Below are 6,000 nucleotides of genomic sequence, written 5' to 3'. Positions count from 1 at the left end.
CGAGCTATGTAACAATTCCCTCTTTGCCCAAACAGAGTCACTTTTGCCTAATATCTTTTGTTTAACAAAGTAGCAGCTAAAAAAATAATACCAGGGCAACATTTTAGGCGCAAAGCCTGTGAGCCATCCTCCCCCTGTTCCAACATTCAAAGGAAAATCCAGCCAAACTGGAATGGCTCTTCAATTACTCTCAAGTTTTTAAGCCTTTGCCAAAAGTGTGTGAGCTTAATTAAGTTAAAATATTTCAAAGGGAGCCCAGTTGTACTCATTTGTTTATAATACAAGATTCTCTTTGATCATGGATGTTCACTTTTATAGAAACCCTGTTATCATTTTTGGGATAAGGGATAAAGTAAATGAACTTTGTGTTGGAAAAAATACAGGAAATTAAAGAAGTACCTGAGGTGAACTTCCTTATTAATAACAGAAAGAGGGGACTTTATTGAGCCAGTGGGGCCGGTGGAGTGGAGATGAAGTCTGTGGGAGAATAGTGTGAGTTGCTTAGAGATTATGGATGTAATTTATTAAAAAGTTGGCTTTAAAAAATACACTTAATATCCCTCTTTCTGCTCTCTGTGTCAGCCCTCCTGGTTCCTGCAAAAGACAGGCATTGCCTTGGGAAAGTGAATTCGGCAAAGGGGTGCAACACGTTGTGTAATTTAGCTGGAATTTACTAGGGAGGGATTTACATCAGCGCTAGTGGGCATCCCAAGCTGGGAGAAATTCAGTGCCACTCTTCCAATTCTTCCTTTCAAAAGATTCCTCTTTGCTTTGAAGAGTACGTATGTATTTAATTTAATCGTATTTAAAAATCTGACTTTGAGGATCTCCCGTCCCTCCTCCTGTTTTCTTTCTCCCTTTCTTAGGCTTAATTTTGTTTTCTTTTGATACATCATCAACATTAAAAAAAAGATAGCGATATGAGCCCTAGCTAAAGAGTAGCTGGATGCTTGGGGTGTTCTGGGTGGTGCAGCCAGGATTTGCCTTGAGATTAGCAGCCACGAGCTATTGTAGAGACAGTCGATCTTTTTTGTCGAGACTGCGGTTCAGATACCTAAGAGCGACGAGCACTTCAGGATTTTATTTGCCCTCTCTGGAATTCAGTTTTGACATCTATAAAAGGGGACGCAGCTTTTCTTCACAGAATTATTGGAAATATCCAGAGAACGAAGGTATGTGAAAAGGCTTTGGAAACTACAAAACGTAGTGTAAATGGTGGAAGAGACATCTGTAGACAGTTGCTCACCGGACTTGGGTTGGACCCTGGGTCTGCCCCTCACTAGCTGCTCAGCCTCCCGAGTCTTGTGTTCTTTACGGCTGAAATGGGGGATAGATAATACACTCATGAGATGATTGTGGCTTTTGTGGAGTTAACGCACGTTCGAGTGCTCTGCAAATTTCAAAGCAGGAGCTGGAAAACTTTTTCTGAAGAGGGTCAGGTGGTAAACGTTTGAGGCTTTGCAGGTTGTGTGGTCTCTGTTGAAACTACTCACCGCTGCCTTCAGTGTGCAGAAGACAGAAATGAGTGGGTGTGGCTATGTTCCAGTAAAACTTTATTTGCAAAAACGGGTGGTGGGCCAGATCTGCTTTGCCAGCTCCTATTCCAAAGCACACGTTGCAGCTTTGTTACATTCTGAGCATGCTTTAAAAGCGGTTGATTACCATTCATTCATTTAGCCTCACAGGCTGTTACAGGGGGATGGGGGAAATTGTATTCTAGGTTAGTAGAAGGTGATCTCAGATGAGAGTGGGGTGGGAAGTTGCAACTATTCAACAGTGGTCTGGGGGCTTTGAAGAAAACATTTAATTGGATTTATACCTCAAATTTGTACACCATTGGAGATTACAAATAATGTAAACATTTAAATTTGAAATAAAACAAGCAAGAAAGAGAAGGAAGGAAGGAAAGAAAGAAAGAAATAGAAAAAGAAAGAAAAATTGGTTTGTAATCTTGGCTTGGGAGCAGAGGTTTTTAATCCAGAAACCATAAGAGAAAAATAATTTCTGGTACCATCTCTACAAACAAATGATTGATCAATTAATTCCTGAAATTCCCACTTTATAGAGCAGGGCCAAGGTAATTTTGGAAAAATTTCACCATAGGTGTTACTTTCACCCAGTGCAGCTGTAGAAAATCTCAATGATGCTCTTATGAATCATCTAGATTCAAGCAATGAGCATCATGGTGAACTCACTGGAAAGAATTAATTGCAAAATGTGCCCCCAAGTAGCCAAGTAAATTAACTTGCTATATGGGATTATAGGTGTTAAACCAATTAAATTTTAGAGAGCATCTGTCAAAAATAATGATTTTTGTTTTTTGAGTAGTTAATATTAAGACATTTCTGAAAGTAGTTAAACAGCAAGACCGATAGTTTATTTAGATGGATTCTAAATTGTGTCAAGGAAAAGATCATTAAAAGGTTGGAAGACCCTGTCCTCATTTGTACTGTGGCAGCCATTCATTCCTACTGTGAGTACTTATGAGGACCCACTATGTGCCAGGCAGTGCACGCAGGAGTGTGACTTTCCACAATTGAAATACTTAGAGCAGAACTTTTTAAAAAAGTTTATTTATTTTGAAAGAGAGAGAGTGTGTGTGTACTCCAGAGAGAGAGAGAGAGAGAGAGAGAGAGAGGGAGAGGGAGGGAGAGAGAATCCCAAGCAGGCTTTGCACTGTCAGCATGGAGCCCAGTGTGGGCTCAAACCCATGAACCATGAGATCATGACCTGAGATGAGGTTGGATGCTTAACAGACTGAGCCACCCAGGTGCCCTGGTTTGTTTGTTTTGTTTTGTTTTGTTTTTGTATTTTTAAAAGTTTTTATTTATTTTTGAAAGACAGAGCAGGAGCGGGGGAGGAATGTATATAGAAGGAGACACAGAATCCGAAGCAGGTTCCAGGCTCTGAGCTGTCAGCACAGAGCCCGACATGGGGCTTGAACTCACAAACCGTGAGATCATGACCTGAGCTGAAGTCAGACACTCAACTGACTGAGCCACCCAGGTGCTCCCCCTCCCCCAGAATTTATTTTAAAATAAGAGAAGGCAGAGTGTGGGAGGGAGTTTTAACAAACCTGATTAAAAAAAAATACCATTATTATTCTCTATGAAACCATTATTGACAATCCTTTTTATTAGTTTTTAGGACACCACCCACCCACGTACATACATATATACATACATGTGTGTAGTTATAGTGCTTTTTTCTAGCTTACTATGAGCATGCAGTGGTTTTATGAAAAATTAGGAAAACAAAAAAAACAGGAAGAATGCAATGATTTTCACTCATAATACCACCAAATAGCCATTATTAATATTGTATGTCTAGCCAGGTGCTTGTCTGTCTTCATGGAAATGCATAAAATTTAATGGGATTGGCATCATGTTAACTTTGTTATTTTATGAACTGTTTTTAAAATTTAGCAACTTATTCATAATAATTTTCCAGTGTCATTAAATAGACGGGATATTTCATTTTTTTTTTTCAACATATAAAGTTTATTGTCAAATTGGTTTCCATATAACACCCAGTGCTCATCCCAAAAGGTGCCCTCCTCAATACCCATCACCCTCCCCTCCCTCCCACCCCCCATCAACCCTCAGTTTGTTCTCAGTTTTTTTTTTTTCAACGTTTATTTATTTTTGGGATAGAGAGAGACAGAGCATGAACGGGGGAGGGGCAGAGAGAGAGGGAGACACAGAATCGGAAACAGGCTCCAGGCTCTGAGCCATCAGCCCAGAGCCCGATGCGGGGCTCGAACTCACAGAGCGCGAGATCGTGACCTGGCTGAAGTCGGACGCTCAACCGACTGCGCCACCCAGGCGCCCCTGTTCTCAGTTTTTAAGAGTCTCTTATGCTTTGGCTGTCTCCCACTCTAACCTCTTTTTTTTTCCCTTCCCCTCCCCCATGGGTTTCTGTTAAGTTTCTCAGGATCCACATAAGAGTGCAACCATATGGTATCTAGACAGGGTATTTCAAATGTTGTCATTAACTAATTTGTTGATTGTGGCCAGGTTCTTACTATTATAAGTAATACATGTCCTTGTAAATAAGTCCTTCTGTGTGTTGCACACACATAAGTTTCTAGGATGTAAATATTTTAGTATGTTTTAAGAACAGGGATACTGAATTATAGTTTCAGTTCATGCTTCTGTTAACAGAGCGTGAATATTTGTCTCAGGGTGGCATGCTCCATAGCAATAAATATCAGCTTTTTTGTTCATATTTGCCAATTTTATTCACCTTCTTTGATCTTAGCAATTACCGACTACAGTTAAAGTTGAGCTTTTCTCATGTTTATTTGCCCCATACGTTTTTTTTCTTTTGTGAGTTGCCTGTTCATGTTCTTTGCTCCTTTTCCAAAGGGATGCATTCTTTTTCTTGCTGATGATGAGAGTATGCTTTCTGTTAAGATCAGAACCATTATGATATCTCTTGCAACGCCACTTAATACCTGGCACTTTGCCTTTAATTTTAATTATGGCAGTTTTTAACATGTATCATTTTAATTAAGTCAGACAATTATGCATTTAATAATAAGTGCAATCAATTAAATGGGAAGTTAAAAAAAAATCTCAGCCTGGTTTTATTGAGTGGACTTAACTTGAAATTTCTTCCTCTCTCCAATTTACTTAGCCACATTTATTGCATAGTTTATAACGTCACACTGATTGACGCCTTGGTCCAAGGGCCTTGGACCTTGCCTAATTGTACACTAAATTCTTATATATGTTACAGTTGTTGATGGCATGTCTGTTCAGATCCAGTAGTAAACTGTCACCACATTTTAGTCTTGGTGCTCACTTATTACTGTTTTATTTCAAGGATGTCTGGTCCTTGCTCATTGCCTAATTCTTCCAGATTCTTTTCACTGGGCTCAGAGATGTATTGAAATTAAGCTAGGAAAGAGGGAATTAATTAGGACAATGAATGTGGCTCGGCCTTGGGACTGAATAGGTCTTGGCCGCTCTCCTGGTCTCACAGTCCGTCTCATGGCAGAGCTGACGGCCCTTCCTCTGCTCATCGCTCTGTCCACTTACTCTGTGCCTACTTCCTGTCGTTCGCACCGAGATCCCTTGTAAGGTCTCCTTTGACCTATATTGGCTGAAGGACTAGATTGCTTGGGAGGTGAATCAAGAATTTATTACCGTTACCCTGGAAGGAAACGACAGGGCCTTGGACCAGGTTGGTAGCCGCAAAGTGCCAGACAGACGTGAGACGTAATTTGGAAGATTTGGGATTTGACACGCACCCTGGCAAGATCGACTGAGAGATAAGAAATGAAGGACAAGGGAAGAGGATGGATCAAGATTAAAAAGAAAAATTCTAGAAGTCATGCCTGTTCGTTGTAAAAAATTTGATAATATAAAAGCATAAAAACAAACAAAAAGCTCTAATCCCATTATAAATGTTTTAGTGTATTTCCTCTCAAGCTTTGATATATCGATGAAAATAAAATTAACTTTTTGACTCTTGGTCTGGATTGATTTAAACCTGATTTAGAGGGTGGATTTAGGATGACCTCCCGTAGAATAAGGGTACGTGCCATTTACAAAATCCACTTTGGAAGGACAACTTGACAAAGCCTATGGTCATTGTTTAGGAGAAGTGAAACTAAGGTAGAGTGTGTGATGGGCGTGAGCGCAGACTGAAATGCATATGTATTAATGTACCGTGGGCAAAGGAAACTGGTGGCTTCAAACAGGGGCCCCTGGGCTGCCGATGCCAATCGTGCACACGCCATCTTGATTATTCTGATGACGTTTTCTCACATGGGCTACTCTACGGACTGCTCCCGGTGAAAAGCAGCAGGGATTTCTTAATTTAATGCTGTTTGGCTAACATTAGTGAGATGAAATAACTTCCTTAACATCTACCTCTATAAACCTATTTCCACTCTTACTTCCAGGTTGAGATAGACATCTGTGTGTGTACATATGTGTTAAAGTCTGCATTATTCATCAACATTATATCACCAATATCTTCTGATTAGTGCTG

At 40.1% G+C, this 6,000-nt stretch overlaps 1 long non-coding RNA gene across 2 annotated transcripts in view; it reads left to right on the top strand.

Annotated features, from left to right (window-relative positions):
• The first annotated feature begins 979 nt into the window (after positions 1-979).
• Positions 980-6,000, top strand: part of LOC125161497 (uncharacterized) — a 193,463-nt gene continuing 188,442 nt past the window's right edge. For both annotated transcript variants that reach the window (XR_007150640.1, XR_007150639.1), the window contains exon 1: positions 980-1,172. This is a non-coding gene — a long non-coding RNA (uncharacterized LOC125161497). The remainder of the gene's footprint in view (positions 1,173-6,000) is intronic.

Source organism: Prionailurus viverrinus, chromosome A3, assembly GCF_022837055.1.
Source record: "Prionailurus viverrinus isolate Anna chromosome A3, UM_Priviv_1.0, whole genome shotgun sequence".
In the NCBI taxonomy this organism is placed as follows: Eukaryota; Metazoa; Chordata; class Mammalia; order Carnivora; family Felidae; genus Prionailurus; species Prionailurus viverrinus.
This window is presented reverse-complemented; position numbering and strand designations above follow the sequence as displayed.